Source organism: Eleutherodactylus coqui, chromosome 1 (genome assembly GCF_035609145.1).
Source record: "Eleutherodactylus coqui strain aEleCoq1 chromosome 1, aEleCoq1.hap1, whole genome shotgun sequence".
NCBI classification, from domain to species: Eukaryota; Metazoa; Chordata; class Amphibia; order Anura; family Eleutherodactylidae; genus Eleutherodactylus; species Eleutherodactylus coqui.
Window position 1 is genome coordinate 219,251,027 of NC_089837.1, and position 21,294 is coordinate 219,272,320.

General features: G+C 46.3%; 1 protein-coding gene across 12 annotated transcripts in view; it reads right to left on the minus strand.

The window, feature by feature from the left end:
* The window catches only part of EPB41L2 (erythrocyte membrane protein band 4.1 like 2), a 143,828-nt gene extending 134,479 nt beyond the window's left edge, over positions 1-9,349 (minus strand). For 4 of the 12 annotated variants that reach the window (XM_066605547.1, XM_066605548.1, XM_066605546.1 and 1 more), the window contains exon 1: positions 9,118-9,349. The gene's annotated coding sequence lies outside the window, so the exon portion shown is untranslated. The remainder of the gene's footprint in view (positions 1-9,117) is intronic. The other 8 variants (XM_066605553.1, XM_066605551.1, XM_066605552.1 and 5 more) reach the window with 4 other exon arrangements.
* Between the last annotated feature and the right edge of the window lie 11,945 nt (positions 9,350-21,294).

Below are 21,294 nucleotides of genomic sequence, written 5' to 3' on the forward strand. Positions count from 1 at the left end.
ATTCTAGGTAAATAAAGTAGTTTGCACATTTGATAGAGATCACATTTAACAAACTTGTGAGCATTCCAGTTAAAGTTAGGTCCCCAGAATGCTAAGGATAAAGGCCAACTTGGAGAGATCCTTTTAGCAAACAGTCCAACTACAGTTTGGTATTGCACTATATACTGGAGATGCGGCTAACATTTTAGATTACGTGAATTGGAGTCTTGCAACTGGGGAAACTTTACAGAGAAAAGTAGCCACCCATGTAGAAGTAAAATTTGTACCATTGTAGCCGAATGCAGATATGAAAGAGGACTAAGCTTTTGCGTTTCCTCCCCTTACAATTTCACATAGCTTGCCGACAGCCTACATAATTCAATCAGTTCTCTACCGACTGATAGACACTGGTAGGGTCCCCAAATCCCGACCTGTATCAGACAACCCATCTAGCTTGCATGGTCAGTTGGTGTAGAAGTGCACACATCGAGCCCCGTCTCTCCCTTAGGCAGCCTGCACATGGACGGATTTGCATTGCAGAATCTGGAGCAACCGTCCCCCCCTAGGCTCCGCAGCAAATATCATCCATAGCATGCTACGGAAAAGCGCTCGCAGAGGGAAAAAATGCTCTATTTTTGTGCAGTGTCCACACGGACTTCTTCCATTGAAGTCAATTGAAGCTCTGACTCATGGCCCCTCTGTAATTTACACTGCGTAAAGGGAACGTAAGCAAACATGCTGCCCGGACAATTGGCAGAATATTGGTGGAAAATACGGCATAAGAAAACCCCTTCCGAGGACAGAATCGCGGAGATCGCTGCCCCGTTTCCTTTAGTGTAACGGACTGGTTTTCACATGACATTGCTGCGTTGTTCAAGTCGATTGCTGAAAACGTTTTTGCGTTGTTCTTAGAATGCGTACAAGTATAATTGTGGTGCTGGTGGCCTTTAACTCCAAAGGACATGGCCCATTTTGGGCTGAAAAATGCAAGAATGTTTTGTGGATTTAATTTCCCACTTTTGAACAGCCTTTTTTTTTTTTTTTATATTGCCCCAGTCTCGCCCGTATAAGGTCTTGCTTTTGCCGTTGCGAAGTGTATTCTTTTATTGGTACCTTTTTAGGGTGGGTATTATGTATTGCAAAACTTTTTGATGCTGGGAGAGAAAACACATTAATTCAGACTTTTTTTTTTTTTTTTTTTTTTTTTAACCCCTTAATGACATGGCCTATTTTGGCGTTGAGGACCAAGCGATTTTTTGGTATTTTTCCATCTCCATTTTTCAAAAGCCATAACTTTTTTATTTTTCCGTGGACGCGGCCATATAAGGGCTTGTTTTTTTGCGTGGCGATCTGTAGTTTTTATCGGTGCCACTTTTGGGTATATAGACAATATCGTAAATTTTTTTTTTTTTTTTTTTTTAATAATAACAGGGAGAGAAAACGCATCAATTCTGCCATAGATTTTTTTTTTTTTTTTTTACAGCGTTAATCATGCAGCATAAATGACACACTAAATTTTTTCTGCGGGTCGGTACGGTAACAACGATACCAAAATTGTTATATTTTTTTTAGGTTTTTACACTTTTTTGCAATAAAACCCCCTTTTTTTGGAAATCTTTTTTTTTTCTCTATAGCTGCATTCAAAGTCATGTAACTTTTTTATTTTTCTATGTACGGAGCTCTTTAAGGGCTTATTTTTTGCGAGACGAGCTGTAGTTTTTATTGGTACCATTTTGGGGAATGTACGGCTTTTTTGATCACTTTTATTGCATTTTTTGTGAGGCAAAATGCTAAAAATTAGCATTTTGCCTCTGTTTTTTAGCGTTTTTTTTTACGCTTTTTGTCGTACAAAATAAAAAGCGTGTTCAACTTTTTGTACACGTCATTACGGACGCGTCAATACCCAATATGTGGGGTTTTTGTTTTTTTTCCCTTTTTTTATGCTAATATTAGAAAAAGCATAAAAGGGGTTTTTTACATTTTTTTTTTTACATTTTTCTTTTTTTTACACTTTTCTTTTTTTTATACTATTTGAGTCCCTCTGAGGGACTTACATCACTGTGCCTATGATCGCTGTCATAAGGCATGGCAAAGCTACTGCTCTGCCATGCCTTATCGCTTGTACAGCGATTATAGGCACAGGCAATACAGGACGCCAGTGTCTGGCGTCCTGTTGCCATGGTGACAGGCCGGGCTCTCGCGATAACATCGCGAGTTCCGGCCGGAGACACACAGGGATCGCGATCCCTCTGTGAACTCTTTCCCTGCCGCGATCTACTTAGATCGCAGCAGGGAAGGGGTTAACAGCGGCGGGCGCATCTCCGATGTCCCCCCGCTGTTGGAGCGGGACGCCGGCTGTGACTGACAGCCGGCTCCCGCTGCGGGATAGCGCGGGATCTTATGTGATCCCGTGCTATCTCCAGGACGTACCAGGTACGTCATGTTGCGGGAAGTACCAGGCTGCCATGACGTACAAGGTACGTCCAGGAGCGGGAAGGGGTTAAAGAGTCAATCATACTGCATTGGTGACAATACATTTTAGGGGGGGGGGGGGGGGGGCGGAACAATTACAACGATACAGAAAACAATTTAGGCCTCCTTCCCACGAACGGATTTCCGCCGCGTAATTCGCGGCGAAAATCCGCTGCGTTGCCCGCAGCTATTAGGTTCTATTGAACCTAATAGCTCCATGCTCACGATGCGTAATTCCACCGCGGAATTACGCATCGCGATTTCTCCCGTCCTCACCCGCAGCATGCTCTATTTTCTGCGGGTGAGGACGGGCTGTACGCACTGACGGCTTCCATTGAAGTCAATGGAAGCCGTCCATTCACGCTATCTCCCGCTGTAACCAGCGGGAGATAGCGTGAAAAAACGCTTTCCCGCCCACCGCCGCGCGTCATATGACGTCATATGACGCGCCCGGCCGCGTCACGTGCCGCGCCCGGCCGCGTCACGTGACGCGGCCGGCCGCGTCACGTGACGCGGCCGGCCGCGGCACGTGACGCGGCCGGCCGCGGCACGTGACGCGGCCGGCCGCGGCACGTGACGCGGCCGGCCGCGGCACGTGACGCGGCCGGCCGCGGCACGTGACGCGGCCGGCCGCGGCACGTGACACGGCCGGCCGCGGCACGTGACACGGCCGGCCGCGGCACGTGACACGGCCGGTGACGTGGCGGCGGTGGGCGGTGACGCGGCGGCGGTGGGCGGGGAAGCGTTTCACGCCATCTCCCGCAGGTAAGTATAGGGTCTCTGGGGGGCGCCGTGACGGGCTTCGCAGCGGAATATTACGCGGCGGAGCCCGTCACGCTCGTGGGAAGGAGGCCTTAGGTATGTTTTTCTGCAGGCAAAAAACTCTTTTGTTTTTAAAGTTATACTTATTTTTAATAACTCGTTTTTATTGAAATTTTCATGGTATACAAACATGAGTATACGGTATTATAAATACAACTCAAAAAGACCGTACAGCTTATATTACTTATACAGATAAATTGCAGTGATTGATTATGAAACAATGCTGAACAATTTCTATAGTTTATGTAAAGGTGATGATTAACTCTCGGTCGCCTATATGTCTTCAAACATTTTATTCCCCCCCCCCCCCTCCCTCCATATCCCTTTATTAATCAACATTTTAATAAACATATAACATCCAACTGAATATAACTATCCCGCTTCGTATCCCCCTAGCTCCTCCTCCCTTCCCCGGTCAGTCACGTTACTTTCAATAATCCTAGACTGTTCATATCATTATTATGGTACCAAGTAGTGTTGGTGAACTGTGCCATACATTCTATAATTTCCCCGTGGTCAAGAAATTTTTCCATGAAATCCCTCCACTTTTTGAAAACTTAGGGGCTTGAGATTCCACACATCGCTCAATCTCAGTTCTTTCCATTTTCAGGAGGTGTTTTAACTGTTGTAAGACATCATTTATTCCCGGGGGTTTGGGCAGTAGCCAGTTGTTCAGAAGGCACCTCTTGCCGATCAGGAGTATGGTATGGGTCATATTAACCTTTCTCATCTGTTCTGGAAATTGGTGAAGTATAAATACTTGTGGTGTTAATTGCAGGTTCTGACCCCCTATGTCTTGCACCAACTTTTGGATCTCAACCCAGTATCTACCTATCTTCGGGCATTGCCAAATGCCATGTAAGAAATCAGACTTAGGCATGGAGCATCTAGGGCAAGCTTGCTTATTTTTAAAGCGGCGCATGGAAAGTGGCATACACTTGTTATTTTTCCATGGTCGGAGCTCTGTGAGGGGTCGTTTTTGGCGTCACAAGCTGTGGGTTGTATTTGTATCATTTGTGGATTATCGCCGCAGGTAACGGAATGAACTATCGCCCGTGGACAGGCAGCCTTAAGCTCCTGTCCACAGACGATACGACACTGCGTTATCACTGGTGATAATCCATCTACGGGTAACGCAGTGACCGCTTTCCATACACTTAACTATGGAAAGTGCAGCCCCCTATCCACAAGAGGGGATTCACAGCGATTCTCCGCTTGCGGGATTCACATCGCACCATGCCAGGATTCTCTGCGGTGAGCTTATCTATCATTCTTCCCCCTGCCTCCATGGACAGGGGGCCTTCTAATGCCCACAGACAGATTTCTGCCATGTTTCACGTGGGGGAAAAACACTGCTATTAGGTTCTCTTGAACCTGATAGCTCAGTGCTCACAAGCACGATTCTAACGTCAATGTACATCGCGGGGAAGAAATCGTGGCATGTTCTATTCTACCGCGTTATTCCACGGTGGGAGGTCTCCATTAATACAATATTAATGCAGACCTCCCGGCGACCACGGAATAAGGCCCATTACCCCGCGATCGCCAGCAGGGATTTTTTTTGTTTATCCCCGCTGGCAATTGCGGCGTAATACCACAGCAGAATCCTGCTCCGGCCATGGGCATCTGGCCTAATAGCTCAATGCTCACGCTGCAGAATTCGGCGTGAAAGAAACCGCGGCATGTTCTAATTGCCGCAGAAAAACGCGCAGACGGCTTCCATTGTAGTCAATGGAAGCATTCTTTTGCGCAATACTTCCTCTGTGAGCACAGTGGAATTATGGCATGATTACACGTCATCGTCCACCGCCGGCGAGTCATGTAGTCCGGAGAGGAGAGTATGGGGGTCTTGTGAAGCGGCATGTGGGACTCCGCTGCGGTATTCTGGTGGCGGAGTCCAAGCCTAAGGGCTCCTTGCCACAGAGTGGGAATCCGCAGAAATAAGTTCCTGCTGTCAATTGGGGAAAAACGTGAGTTTTTCCTGCAGTGTCCGGGAGGTCTGCTTTAATACTATATTAAAAGAGACATCACCCGGCGGAAAAACATGCTGAAACACAGCATGCCGTGATTTTTTTTCCCGGGTCGTAAATCCATGGCAGCATCATGCCCTAAAGGGGACCAGTGGTGATATCACATATGGGGGGAATTTAGCTGAAATGTTTAGTGTGCGTCATGAAAAGAGGGGAAAGAAGAGCAAAAGAGGGTTTAAAAAATAAATAAATAAAAAAAAGTGGTTTTTTGCACACTATTAAGTTGCTGGCAAAGCAGGACTGTATGTGGCGCCCTGTTGCCATGACAACCCAGCAACACAGAGGGAGCTCCTTCCCCCTGAAGCCTTTCCACATCTTCACCTAGCTGCTGCTCTCTGCAGCTCCCTGAAGGTGGCTGAAGGTGTACATAAAAGCAGCCAATCAGCAGCTAGCACAGAGCTCTGGGCACATCAGTGTGGGTGTGTATGTGACTGCCAATAAGCAGCTCTGGACGTTCCCTTCACCTGAGCCCATCTCCAACCATCAGCCTGGTGGTGACAAGATACAAGAATACCCCACTGTTTTCCCCATAGCCATGTATGGATGTGAAAGCTGGACTGTGATAAAACCTGATAGAATAAGAAGGATTGCTGCGTTTGAGCTGGGGCGCTGGTGAAAGCTGCTGTGTATGCTCTGTACAGCAAGAGTAATACACAGAGAAGTCCTGAATCATAAGATCTGATATATCACTGGAGGGGGAGATGACTGGGCTCAGACTCACAGGTTTTGGCCATGTAATGTGAGCAGAGTCGCTAGAAAAATCTATAATGCTTGGACGGATCAGTGGCAAAAGACGACCCGTCCGTCAAAGGACACAATGGCTGATATTGGCATGGATATCACACAACTGAAAGAAGCAGTGCAAAACTGAAAAACATGGAGGGAGCCTTTAGGCCTCCTTCCCACGAACGGATTTCCGCCGCGTAATTCGTGGCGAAAATCCACTGTGTTGCCCGCAGCTATTAGATTCAATAGAACCTAATAGCTCAGTGCTCACGGTGCGGAATTCCACCGCGGAATTACACACCGTGAAATCTCCCGTCCTCACCCGCGGCATGCTCTATTTGCTGCGGGTGTACGCGCTGACGGCTTCCATTGCAGTCAATGGAAGCCGTCCGTTCACGCTATCTCCCACTGTAACACAGCGGAAGATAGCGTGAAAACGCTTTCCCGCCTACCGCCGCGTCGTATGACACGGCCGGCCGCGTCATGTGACGCGGTGGGCATGTCATGTGACGCGTCGGCGGTGGGGGGGGGGGGGGAAGCATCATGCGGGGGCGAAGACGCCGGATACGCTGGTAAGTATGGGGTCTCTGGGGAGCGCTGTGACGGGCTTCGCCGCGGAATATTCCGCGGTGGAGCCCGTCACGCTCGTGTGCAGCCGGCCTTAGGGTCGCCGAGGGTTGTGAACAACTGAACAGCCAATAGCAACATGAAAGCTCCAATCAGTAATAGTCTACTATTTATTGGTGCACATGGCTTTGTTTTTTTAACCTCTTCCCGCCCCAGGATGTACATTTACGTCCTGGAGCGTCGGGGTATATATGAAGAGAGATCGCGGAGCGCTCTCTTCATACAGCGCGGGTGTCAGCTGTTGTCCTTTAACCCTTGTAGGGTATATGGAAGTCATAGCAGATTGCCATGACCACTTCCTTTTGTAGGGACGGTTGCTCATTTGAGAGAACGCATCTCACATTTTTCCGCATTTTTTTTTCTTAAGATGGGGAATAAAGAATTAGGCCCATTAAACCTTCATTATACTGGGCAGGGTCTCATGCTGGGGGGCTTCCAATGCAATTAGTGCAGCGCACTATACAAATATACAAGATTTGTCAGGATTTCTTGATCCGTATGGAAATGAATCCATCGAGGTTTGCAAAGCTTCATTAGTAGCAGAAGTTACACATTTAGTAGTTTACATATAATGAGGTCCTTTTCTCTGGCCACATGGTCATGTACCTGTGACAATGCAGTAACAAGAGGCTGTGTAGCCTTCAACTCCCTGCCTTGTAGATGCCCCAAGAGTAGCAGTTATGCCAGATGTGTGTGGCAGGAAGAATAACTCATTACATGGCTTGTAGGTAACATTTTTCACAAGTCCTCCCCTCTGAAGGAATCCTCCCTGAGCTGGTGGGGGGAGACTAGCTGCTGTGATGTCTGCCGTACCCAGAAGAGGAGATCCTGCTCCCCACCTCGCTGTAGTGCACTCAGCAGCACGGAGGACATTATGCAGCAGTACTGAGCAGTGTAGCTGCGAGTCACACAATACACCATTAGCAGCGACATCTGAGCATCTCTCTGCTTCTCTGGAAGATGGATTTTTAGAAGTTTTTCCTAGTGAGTAAATACTTCAGGAGGGAGTAAGGAGGAGAAAAGGAGACGATCCGAGCGGGAAGCAGCATTTTTCTCTTATGGTGTAAGATATATTACGAGGTTTCTTATACTCACTTGTACTATATTGATTTATGAAAGGTTAGGGCTCATTCACATGGGCATATCTTGCGCATATATAATATATATATATATATTTTTATTTTTTTAAGACGTAATACGGACAACATAGAACACTATCGGTTTCCAGGTTTCAGGTTATGAAAAAAAAAAAAAAAGCAGCATGTCCTATTTTGGCCCGTATTACAGACCAGAACCACCCATTCAATTCTATGGGAGCGGTAAAAAAAAAAATACACTACAGTAAGTAGCAGGTTACACGCTATTCACTTCGTTTTGATGCATTAAGCTAGAAAACTGTGCAAACAACAACAACAAAAAAAAAAAGGTAGTCAATTGGGTTTTCTTGTGGGTTTTTTGAGCGCGTGAAAAAAAAAAAAAGGCGTATGCTCCACATGCTAAAAACACATTAACAAATTGAAAACCGTGTGATTTGCACGTGCTGAAGCCGTGCGCCCGTGGGACTGAGCCCCAAGTTAAAAGCATAGTGAGGATTTAAAATTACTACTTTTTTAAAAACTTGCAATATGGCAGAAGTTTTGATTGGCTGGATCCTGGGCACCGAGACCGCCACAACAAGACGGACTAGAGGCGCTTCGTACCATCCACAGAGGGGTCTCAGCCCGCACCATCACTTCTGACATATCACAGGTTTTTGAAAAGATTAGTTTTACTTTCATACAATTCTGTAGCCGTCAGGAAACGGTCATAAAACCGCCATCTGGCGACAGATCCGGAGGGCAGCGGCATCGCATTATTGGCGCAGAATACAGGACCAGAGGATGACCGGGACAGAGCGGCCGCTGCCAAGTAATGACGCCCTTCAGCAAGGTGCGGCAGGTGGTGGGGGGCACCTTCTGGTCTACAATGACATCCAAAAAAAACCATGGCGCACAGAACAGTGGCAGTTAGCACGCATAGGGAGCGCCAGGCGACATGTTTAAAGGGGGTCGTCCAACACTCATGCATAGGTCAGCAAATCAGCATCTGGCCAGCGGTGGTCCCGGCAATCACCAGAATGGGGGTCCCACATCTTCACGGATGACCACTGAGGTAGAACACAGGCATTCATTTCAATGGGCCGGCCACAGATCCGGTCGTCCTATACATTGGTGGTCCCATATGTCAGACCCCAGCAGTCACTACGCCCCCTAGCAGCTAAAGTTGGCACAACCCTGCCGGAGCGGTGGTCAGCCGGCAGTTCCCCGGCAGCTGGCACAGGTATATATAGGCAGAGGAGCTCCCGGACTCAGCCACCACACAGAGCAGCGGCGGTGCCCGGCCACCACATGTGCCGCCCTCACAGCTGCGCTTCCTCCCCAGCATCCGGGTGAGGAGCCTCCCGCGCTGACAGCGTACTTACTGTATGCAGAGACTGATAGCCGCCCGCCACTCGGTGACGTCAAGATGTTCGCCGCTCAAACCGTGACGTAAACACCTCGGGAGCGGAGAAATGGCGCCACAGCCCGCTCTCCCCGCCGCCAGTATGTGAGGCACGTCTCCCGACCGCGGCGCAGCCGCTCTCACCATTCAAATTCCCAGACACGAAAGCGAGCGGGTGCTACTACTGATTGCAGCCGAAGCCACGCCCTCCCTCTCCGATACCCCGCCTACAACACGGTGCGACACGCTCTTCTCAATCCACTACCACAACACTGCACAAGCCACGCCCACCTCCGCAGCGGCCGCTAAATGTACTTGAGGCTTATTGGTTGCATCAGACGTCACTCGAGTGGCCACGCCCCCTAACGGCTCCACGCCCGTTTACCTCGCTTTTAGCACACTGACGTGACGCTGTATTACATTGGCTGATATAGTCCCGTATGCCGGGCAGTTGTGGGGATACTACACCCCTCAGCTCGGCCCCAGCAGGTTTACAGCACAACACGCCTGGAGCTGTAGCAAGCACTAATGGCTGTGGCTAATAATACGTGGCTGTACGCAAATGCATCAAAACACAAGATTCCAACCAAAAATGATCATTTGCGATCTTTTAACCCCTTAGTACTGAAGGCTGTTTGCACCATAATGACTATTTTTTAAGTTTTTTTTCATTGCATTTCATCAGCCATAACTTTTAGTTTTCCCGGCCGCGCAGCTGCATCAGGCAGGTAAAAAAAACTGCGCGATTTTCTTGCAATGCAATATCGCTACAAGTCGCATGTATGTGAAGCCCATGCTTTCCAATGGGTTCTTTTACATGAGCGATGTTTTGTAGGCTGCGACATTGCAAGAATACAAAATCGTGGCATGCGCTATACAGCTGCGATTTCTGGGGTTTGGTAGCCCATTTTTCCCAGTGGCGCCTTCCTTCTGTTGCATCGCAGGAAAACGCACTTTTTTGTGCAGTACGATGCAACTTTTACGTAGGTAGTCCTACGGTTTAAGCCCTATCTGCATGAAAAAAAACTTACATTACCTAACAGCCGCTGTCCGCTCCGCCACACAACTCCTCTGCAGCTGCGGCACTTGTCTGTAGTCTTCAGCCAGTTCTTCCTGGTTTGGAGGTTTAAAAACCCCACCTCCAGGAAGCGATGGCTGTAATTGGTTCTCGAGAACTTCAGCTCAGCCTATCACTGCAGCACTCGATGAACCAATCACAGGCATCACATTGAATGGCTGTGATTGGTTCATAGAGCTCCGCAGTGATTGGTTTTCAAGCGCAGTGGCTCAGCCAATCAGAGCCAGCGCTTCCTGGAGGGGTTTTTTTGAACCTCCATCCAGGAAGCGCTGGCTGAAGACTACAGACAAGTGCCGCAGCTGCAGAGGAGAAGTGTGGCAGAGCGGACAACGCCTGTTAGGTAATGTATTGCTTTTTTCATGCAGATAGGGCTTTTTTGGGGGGTACAACTTATATTTAAATTTCCTTTCCCCCGAAAATCCTGGCAAAAAAGCGCTACAAAGTCGCGCAACTTTGTAGTGACACAAAATCGCGATATCACCGCAAGAGAACACAGCAATATCACACGGAACACAGCTGCAATATTGCTGCCACCTGTGTAAAAGAGGCCCAAGGGCTTGTTTTTTGTGCGACAAGTTGTATTTCCTAATAGCATCATTTTGGGCTACATATAATGTATTGTATAACTTTTATTTAATTTATTTTTTTAAAGGGATTGTGGGGGGAAAAAACACAATTTTTTTAAAAAATTTCATTCTTAGCCTGCATTCACACGAACGTATATCGGCTCGGTTTTCACGCCGAGCCGATATACGTCGTCCTCATCTGCAGGGGGGGGAGGCTGGAAGAGCCAGGAGCAGGAACTGAGCTCCCGCCCCCTCTCTGCCTCCTCTCCGCCCCTCTGCACTGTAACTTTAAATGTGAATTCATAATAATAGGATTTTGTTGCTTGGAGATCCCCAGTTGGGAAAAGGTTAAGTATATTCTGCCTGACAACAACGCTGTTTTCCCATTAGCTGTCAGCTGCCCTGGTCTCAAAATTGCCATTTTGCCAGATGGCAACAGTATTGGCATTGGCTTGCAGACAGTGGGGTGACAGCAAGAAGAGGCCCGTGATTGGAAGAAAAAAGGGGAAGTACCGCATGGGAAGGCAGTTAGGATTTAGTCTGGCAAAACAGTTGGAGTTGGAGAAGAAGTAATAATAGAAAGCAGTGTAAAGAAGTAATATATAGATAGAAGATAGTATTTAGAAAAGAAAGATATAAGAAAAGGATTATATGTATATATGATTATAGAAGAAAGCTAGAGAAAAAACAGACTGACTGTATTAAGGGAAGAAGAGATTCTCCAACACTGAATTTTAGACCTTATTCTGGGTACCGTTGTGCCACTAATTCCAAAAATACCGTCCATTTTGTTCTAGAAGCTCCAGTTTTTGAGATATTCCTGATGTCATTATCTATTTTTGCTATATTTACTTTATTTTCCTGCCAGCATTTGCTTACTATTAGCACATATGATACATATTGCCGCCCCTGCACATCACACTTGGGCTGTTGAACTAGAAATGGAGAAGAGAAATGGAATGTAAGGTCGCCTGCAGACGGCTGGGTTGGATCCGGCTGCGAGAATTCTCGCAGCGGGACCCGACCCGAGGCCCTGCAGAGAGCAGCGCGGCACTCACCTGCTCCCGTGGCCCAATCTTTTATGCGCAGACCGGAGCTGGGGAGTGACATTTCTATGCGGGGCTCTGCGAGCCCCACACAGAAATAAAGCGTGCCGCGATTTGTTTTCTGCGTGTGATTTTGCGCAGACAAATCGTGGCAGTCTGCATAGGATTGCGTATTGTAATGCAATCCTATGCAGGTGTGTACAGGCGGAAATTCTGCGGGAAATCCCGCCGCAGAATTTCCGCCTGTGTGCAGGGGGCCTTACTATAGAATATTTCATGCGATGAGCCTGGAGAAGCTAAAAGCAAGTAAATTCGACCACAAATCCGGGAACTTATGAAAGACCAGCGTTTCCAAGATCCAGTGACAACCTTGGGGCGCGTGCGCGGTCGTTGCTTTGTATGGTTGTGAAGCATTTCTTTGGGAACTATAAGGTCGCTGACTCCGGTGAACTTGTGGAGAACACGCTCACTTCTGGTTCTGAATACTTGGTTGTAACATGGACATCACTGCAGTCATTTTGGATGGATTTGCAGATTTTCTTGATGATGTAAGTGATGACGGGGGTGAATGATTTCATCAGGAAATAAGGACCATGGAAGAACCGTACTGTGGATGGTGGGATACAACTATGATGGTGGACTACTGGTGAAACATCCAGCGTCAATGTCCAGGAATATCTAATCACAGGAAATCACAAAAATGTAGTTTCCTCGACATGAATCAGTGAAGAAACTCTTGTTTTATTCATGCTCTCGGCTTCTTGAGATTTATCTTCATACCTTCAGCTTTTGATGTGCAGTCATTACATGTATAATACAATGTGTGTATATGTATATTTAGGCTGGGTTCACACAGGGCGGATTTGCCGCAGTTTTGCTGCGGTTTTTCCGTTGCGGTTTTGCCGTAGAAGAACTGCTTCTGCGGCAAAACCGCTTCAAAGGTTAATTTGGGCTTGCGGATTTTCCTGCGTATTTTCATGTGGCAAAATCTGCAAGCGTTTTTTCCGCAGCGCTTTTTTACTTTTTGCCGAGTATTTTGGTGCAGATTATGCTGCGTCCATAGAGGTCTATGGACAAAAAAGCGCTGCAGAAAAGACAGTAGAATGGACATGCTGCATCTTTGAAAACCGCGGCGCAGTTGCATTTCCGCATTGCGGCTGTGCAGAAAAAATCCACCCTGTGAGAACAGCTTTTTGACAAAACTCATTTGTGCTGCATTGCAATGCAAACGCAGCGGTTTTGCCGCAGTGCGGATATGCAACGGCGATCCGCGGCAAAACCGCAGCAAATCCGCACTGTGTGAACCCAGGCTTATATGGACATATGTCATATCTAGATAAGCAGACCTGATTGAGAAAAAATAGTCATTTTCAGAATCTATGACCCTAAAATACCCCCAAAACGTCTTAAAGGGGTTGTCTCACGCCGAAACGTTGTTTTTTTTTATTCAATAGGCCCCCCGTTCGGCGCGAGACAAACCCAATGCATGTGTTAAAAAAAAAAAAAGTTTATTACTTACCCGAATCCCCGCGCTGTGGCGACCTCTTTCTTCCTTTACCAAGATGGCCATCGGAATCTTCACCCACGATGCACCGCGGGTCTTCTCCCATGGTGCACCGTGGGCTCTGTGCGGTCCATTGCCGATTCCAGCCTCCTGATTGTCTGGAATCGGCACACGTGACGGGGCGGAGCTACGAGGACCAGCTCTCCGGCACGAGCGGCCCCATTCACCAGGGAGAAGACCGGACTGCGCAAGCGCGTCTAAAAACGCCAGAAGACAGCGAATTTAGATGGATCCATGGCGAAGGGGACGCTAGCAACGGAGCAGGTAAGTGAATAACTTCTGTATCGCTCATAATTAATGCACGATGTATATTACAAAGTGCATTAATATGGCCATACAGAAGTGCTGAACCCCACTTGATTTCACGAGACAACCCCTTTAAGATCTCAATCACCAAAAATTGTGTTCCCTAAATTATTACACTCCACACTGTTAATGTTTAGAAAGTAGATCCTCTATACATCTGAATAAGAAAACTGTGAATAGTGATTTGCATTGTTTCTCCCATTACCCTGACTCCTGGAGCTCCTTCTCACCTAAGAACACCTGCACTGCACCACCCTTCATGGGAAGGGATTACAATCCCCAACAAATCATTTCCTATAAACTTTCTTCATGACAAGACCAGAGTGAGAGTGTGACTGTACTCAGCTGACTCACATTCAGGCCTTGCTACAGACTGGCATCACGATAAATTAATTACCAGCATCAGGTTTTTTTGCCACTGTTGTCACTGCCATTTGGGGAAGCGTGTGTGGATAGCCACTGTGGCACATATCTGGCCTATACTACCACTTGCATCATCCGGACCTCCATCGGGCACACTGCACACAGGTGCTCTGCAGATTGTATATCTGATTAAGTAACATTATATCTAGTGATTATGGATGATGACCATTCTGACTGGAGTTGTTCACTTTCCCTGACTTTTCTATCCAGCCTGGAACGCCATTATCACTTCTTGCTCCGCAACTTCTTTCTGCAAGTTTGCAACACAAACATCTTTTGCTCTTTTTCTTTCTAGCACCCAACATACACAAACTCTTCATCCTACTGCTACCCCTAATTCTGTGCCTGTTATTGCGCTACCCATGCTTATTAATATACCAGTTGTGTGACACGGTTCCCCAAATACTATACTTTAGAATTAATAGTCTCCTAGCTGTCATTGCTCAAAAAATAGTGTCACAAAGACAGTACCCCTGAAAACAATCTAACATTATTATCACACCACGCAGTAAAAATGTGACCGTTTGTACCACAAGGAGTAAGGCCTCCTTCACACAGGGGTTGCTGAAAGCGCTGCAATTTAGATATCGCCGCTTTGCAATATTTTGCTTTAGTTTATAATAATGCCCCCTTGAGAGCAGCCTTTTATGCACCCTACCTGATATAGATAATAACAATTGTAGAGCGGAATCAGAGGCTGCAGTGGGAGAGACACTCCTGTCATACACTTAGGCCTCATGTCCACGGGGAAAATCGGGCCCGCTACGGATTCTACATGTAGAATCTGCAGCGGGTCCCTCCTGCCCCGCGGACATGAGGGCTGAAAATACAAATAAATGAGAATAAACTCACCTCCCATCTGCTCCGTTTCTTCTCTTCGCGGCAGCGTCATCTTCTCTCGTCGCGGCCGGATCTTCATTCTTCGGCTCGGCGGATGTGCATGATGACGTCGGTGACGTGCCCCGCGCATGCGCCGGGCCGAAGCAAAATGATCCGGCCGCGTCGGAGAGAAGATGGCGCGGCGCGGAAGAGAAGAACCGGAGCGTGTAAGTAAAATATGATTTTTGTGTCCCGCGGATCCGGACGGCTTCCATAGGCTTCAATAGAAGCCCGCGGGAGCCATCCCCGCGGGAGACCCGCATGAAAATGGAGCATGGTCCAGATTTTTTCATGCTCCATTTTTTTTAAATCACTTTTATTGACGATCCGCGGGTATTTATCTACCCGCGGGTGGTCAATGCATCCCTATGGGGTGCGGATCCGCGCGCGGGAGAAGAGTTAAAATCCGCTGCGGATTTTAATTCTTATTTTCCCCGTGGACATGAGCCCTTAAACAACTTTTTTTTTTTAAGATTTACTTACGCATTCCAAGAGCCATAACATTTTATTATTTCATTAATGGAGTTCTATGAAGGCTTGTTTTTGAGAGGTGAGCTCTAGTCTTCATTGATTGTTTGGTGTCCTGTGCTGCCTGTTTAGTGTCTTGCTAGAGTAGGGACCGCAAGACACGAGGAGCCCTGTTGCAGCCTTGCAGCTTAAGTTCATTGGCCAATGTACGAACTAATCCCTCGCTTTTTTATTCAGCTTTGCTATCTGCTTTAGTGTGCAAGGTTGTGTGATAAGTAAGTTTGTGCATTTTGTCAGTTCCGCCTAGTTACTAGTATCACCCTTCCAGGGAGAGCAGGGCAGAGGTTCCAGCGTGGAGCCGCCTTTATAGAGGCAATCGCTCCACTTGTTAGGTAGGGCCTTGCCATCTTCGCTTCAGCACAGGGGCAATTTCCCCTAACCCATGTTTTTTGCCCACACGAACATAACATAAGCTATGTATGGTGTTATGCATATGTTGTAGGCACTATGTTGGTATGCATTGTGGGGTTATGCATTATGTTGATATGTTGCATATGTTTGAGTATGTTGTGCAAAATGTATGGTGTATGTTTGTATAAGGCACAGTGGTCCTGTTATGTTGGACTATGTTGTTATGGAGTCTGCTATATTGTATGATTTGTTATGCATTTGTCTCTGGTGGTGCTCAGATTGTGGTTTAGTTGCATGCGGTTTGGAGCAAGTTCCCCTGTATTTTCCCACAGATGGTTTGGCCACTTGCTGTTCCTCGCCTCCTGGCATTCTGGGGTGGTGCACCCAGTAGTGTGTGGTCCGGTGACCACACAGGTGCAGCCACTCGCAGATTCCTCCTCTTCCTTGGCAGGTGCGGCCTCCAAACATCTGATTTCTTGTGCGTGGTGCGGGCTGGTGATGCTGACCACCATTTTCCTTACAGGCCAGATGGGTGTTTTGGCGTTCCTTCCCCTTGTACGGTGGGTGTTGTGGTTGCTCCATACAGTTTCGGTGGCATGCATGTTGTCAGAGTGATGTCCCAGCGAGCACATTCTGGAACAATCGATACCGGATTCGCGTCCGTGCTGTGGCGAGGTAAGCCCAGCGGACATAATTAAGAAGTCTTTACTGTTGCTGCAAAGTCCTATGCGCTATGTACCTGGGTGCTCCTTCCCTTCGCCTGCTGCTGGCTGGCTTCGTCATCGGGCCCGTAGTGATAGGTCCTGTGCACGCTAGGTCAGTAAGGAGTGTTGCCATTTTTCCCCTCTGAACTGGTGCACTTTTCCTCGCAGGCTACTGTGACTGTGCGCAGTAATCCTGTTTTTAGGTGCACTATTCTTTACTCCATCCCATTTTTTCAGCTTTGCCATTTGTGTCAGCGACTTTGTAAATCCTGTACACATGGGTGGTTTGGAGGAGTTGCATAAATTTTGTTTGTGCCTTAAGGGTCCAGAGGCCCCTTTTTTAAAGGGGAGGTACTGTTAGGTTCTGCTGCTGGGACTTGTAGCACTCTGGGTTCCAGGAGCACACCTGAACAGGTGAGGGTTAATTGAGCTGGCTGGGTGTGGTTGCTCAGGTCAGTCCCCTGAGTCTGGGTGTATTTATATTTCCCAGCCCCTCTGAAGGTGGATTTCCTCAATCTTGTCTGCTGTGTGAGTAGTGTCAGGTCAGCTTGCTGTGTGAGTAGTGTCTAGTCAGCTTGCTGTGTGTGTAGTGTCCTGTACTGCCTGTTTAGTGTCTTGCTAGAGTAGGGACTGCAAGACACAAGGAGCCTTGTCGTGGCCTTGCAGCTTAAGTTCATTGGCCAATGTACGAACTAATCCTTCAATTTTATATTCAGCTTTACCATCTGCTTTAGTGTGTGAGGTTGTGTGGTGAGTGAGTTTGTGCATTTTGTAAGTTCTGCCTAGTTGCGAGTATCACCCTTTCAGGTAGAGCAGGCCCGAGGTTCCAGCATGGGGCCGCCTTTATAGAGGCGTTCGCTCCGCTTGTTAGGTAGGGCCTCACCATCTTCCCTTTAGCGCAGGGGCAGTTTCCCCTAACCCGTGTCTTTGGGTCTCGTTCGTGTGGGCCGGTGCTTAGTTGCCCACATAAATGTAACATTAATAAGGATAAAAATGACAATCCATCCTCTGGGGGGGTTTATCCATCAGGAACTTAAATATTGATCTACATTATATCCCACTTACCATAGGAGGAATTTTTTTATTTTATTGTACTCATTATTTCTACAACATTTTAAAAATATTAACAAAATTTGAAAAGTTTGAATAATTTATCATATAAAGAAAGACATTAGATGATTTCAGCTATAAGGGATTATGTTAATAAAGATACTAAACAGCCTGCAGTCAAAAAAGATTTAATTTTATATCATTTAAAATTTATTCTGAAACATGTTTTTAGTTTTCAGGGGGAGCTGTTCCTTCAAGTACATGGGACCGCAATGGGGACTCAAGTCATCCCAAGTTATGCCAGTTTGTTTATGATTGATTTGAGTCCCTCTTAATTTATTATTCCAAGTATTATGAGATTAATGTGATGAAATACTGGGGGTATATCGATATCTTTTGTTAATTTGGAAGGGTACAGATGGGTCAATTAAAAATGTTATTTCTCACCTAAATAATAATACTTGGGGTCCTGTTTTTACTGCAAATTTTAGAGAGAAAATTACTGTTTTTGGAAATTATGTCAGAAGGCACTTTGATTGTTACTAAAACTTTCTTTAAGAATTAGATTCTAATAGGTTTATAAATTATCACAGATGGATTGTGAATAGAGATGAGCGAACGTACTCGTAATGAGTACTTACGCACCCGAGTACCGCCATTTTCGAGTACTTCAGTACTCGCGCGTAAAGATTCGGGGGGCGCCGTGGGGCGGGGAGAGGCGCGGCGGTGCGGGGGGGAGCAGCGGGGAACAGGGGGGAGCCCTCTCTCTCTCCCTCTCCCCACTGCTACCCCCCGTGCCGCCACGGCGCCCCCCGAATCTTTACGCGCGAGTACTGCTGTACTCGAAAATGGCGGTGCTCGGGTGCGTATGTACTCGTAACGAGTACGTTCGCTCATCTCTAATTGTGAATACTCCATTTTGCCATTTCTGGGGAAGTAACAGGAACTAAGTAACATAAGTGACTGCTTGCTTATCACAGGCTAAGGTGATTAAAAAATTATTTTTACAACGATTTTATTATGTCTGGTTAAGACAGCCTTACGAAAAAACCACGTGTTGTCCCAAGCTGATTCTCTTTTAAAGAAGGCAAGATCCACGAGGAGGTCATTCATGGATTTTAGTAGTAATTGTTTAACTACATGTGATAGGGGAAATAAAGAAAACACAAGAATTTTGACTAAACATTCGGGAGTTTTGTTATGTAACTTGTTTTGGGAAAACGCCTTACCAGCAAACCTGGGGTTTAACTTTTTGTAAATCTTGTTTTGTCAAGAATATATGGTTCTGAGTAGACTTAGATCTGTTGATGCTTCACGACAAAAAGTTGACTCATGCAGAGTTTAGAATCAAGGTTCCTTTAAATGTAACAAACTGAATGCCTTTGCTGTAAGTTCATTCTACACAATGTCAGGGAAATTAGTTCTGATTCGACATTCAGGTTAAGGACTGTTTGAGCTGTGACTCTGATTACGTGGTTAATTGTGTTTGTGGCCTTCAATATGTTGGCCTCACGATACAAACTTTGCGGGCACACAAGGATAGCCACCGACAGAAGACCAAAAATTCTATTTGCTTCAACGTTTATCCAGGCATTTATATATTTACTATAAGGGGAATATTAATGTCATCAAAGTTATTCCTATCGAGCAAGTACCTATGCAGTCATCCAATAGGAATCTATCCCTAATTACACGTGAATTGTACTTCAGAGTCTTTTTCCAGATGGTCTTAATGATGTAATGGAAAATATCTTAACTAAGAATTTTTTTTATCAGTTTTTGATTGGTCAACACACTTTCTTTTTTTTTGCACTTGTTTTTTTAATTTATACATTTTTTCCTAGTAGCTGTTTGTTTATTCATTACAGGTTTTTTTTCTTTCAGGCTTTTCTTATGATTTGAGTATTAAAGGGGTTGCCCCGCGAAACAAAGTTGGGGTATACACTTCTGTATGGCCATATTAATGCACTTTGTAATGTACATTGTGCATTAATTATGAGCCATACAGAAGTTATGCACTTACCTGTTCCGTTGCTGGCGTCCCCGTCTCCATGGTGCCGTCTAATTTTCAGCGTCTAATCGCCCGATTAGACGCGCTTGCGCAGTCCGGTCTTCTCCGTGTTGAATGGGGCTGCTCGTGCTGGAGAGCTGCTCCTCGTAGCTCCGCCCCGTCACGTGCCGATTCCAGCCAATCAGGAGGCTGGAATTGGCAATGGACCGCACAGAAGACCTGCGGTCCACCGAGGGTGAAGATCCCGGCGGCCATCTTCGCATGGTAGGTAAGAAGTCACCGGAGCGCGGGGATTCGGGTAAGTACTATCCGGTTTTTTTTTTCAACACATGCATCGGGTTTGTCTCGCGCCGAACTATTGAAAAAAAAAAAAAACGTTTCGGTGCGGGACAACCCCTTTAAGTCTTTGTGAAGGTTTAATATATTAGTTTATTGCACCTTGGGTACACTACCCTTAGTGGCTGTTTTCGGAATGGGATTACTTCTGTGACATATTTATAGTAGTATAGGGACTCACTACAGGCAAGGAATCTTGACGCGGTTAGTGAGCTGATGTATCTTGGCCAAAATCCAACTAATGCCTTGCATTTATTATCTGTTATTCACATGCAGTGTGGCTTTAAAATGCCAGGGGGCGACTTTTTGGTTCACTTTTTGAGGTGTAGGGCAACCCACCAAACTATTATGACGTCATTAATAGGATGCTGGTCTCCATGGTGCACTACATGTATCAAAAGGTCTGACACTTTGTATACACTCTGTGTGGGAGTATACAACAAGAAGCCACCCCCTCTATATTAGGAGGCTATGTGAGTGGCTGTTGCATCGATGTCCCTCACAGGTGTAATTATCTCCCTTATTTGGTAGTCTGCTACCTGTATGGTGAGAGGATGCAGCTATCTGCCCTCCTTAGTCAGTAAGTATATGGCCATTTTCTGTGATTGTTTTTATGTTTTTATATTTCCCCTTCTGTGACATATACATTTTTTCCTAGTATCTGTTTGTTCATTCATTATAGTTTTTTTTTCTTTCAGGCTTTTCTTATGATTTGAGTATTAAGTCTTTGTGAAGGTTTAATATATTAGTTTATTGCACCTTGGGTAGACTACCCTTTGTGGCTGTTTTCGGAATGGGATTATTCCCTACACTTGGAAACATTATTGCTTTCCTTCTGCACTAGCTATATTGTAGTCAACATAATCCTATGTTTTATTTTATATCCCACCTGATTGGTTGCCGAGTTACCGTGATGGGAAACCTCTCCCTTGCCCCCCGTGATGTCACCTCCTCCGCTTTTTTGGCTGATAGCTGCCTTACATGATTTTTAATGTTTGTAGTGATAACTAGAGCTACTGTAATTCACAGAGCTCATTTTCAAATGGTATCTCGGTCAAGAACCTCCTGGTGACAAACTGCTGGGCAACTGGGATGCTATGCTCTCCACTTACAATGTGTTACATTACTGTTGTCCAACAGTATGACTCCTTGTACCCCTGGCATCTTCCACTTGTGTAGTGCCTCCTGGCTGATTATTCTTTACACACTTTCTACATTCTGGCATGAGTATGTATGTATTTATTTATAATAGATTGCAGCCTGTGGCAAAAGGTATGGATTGAACACTAGGTAAAACGTCTAAGCGGTTTTATAG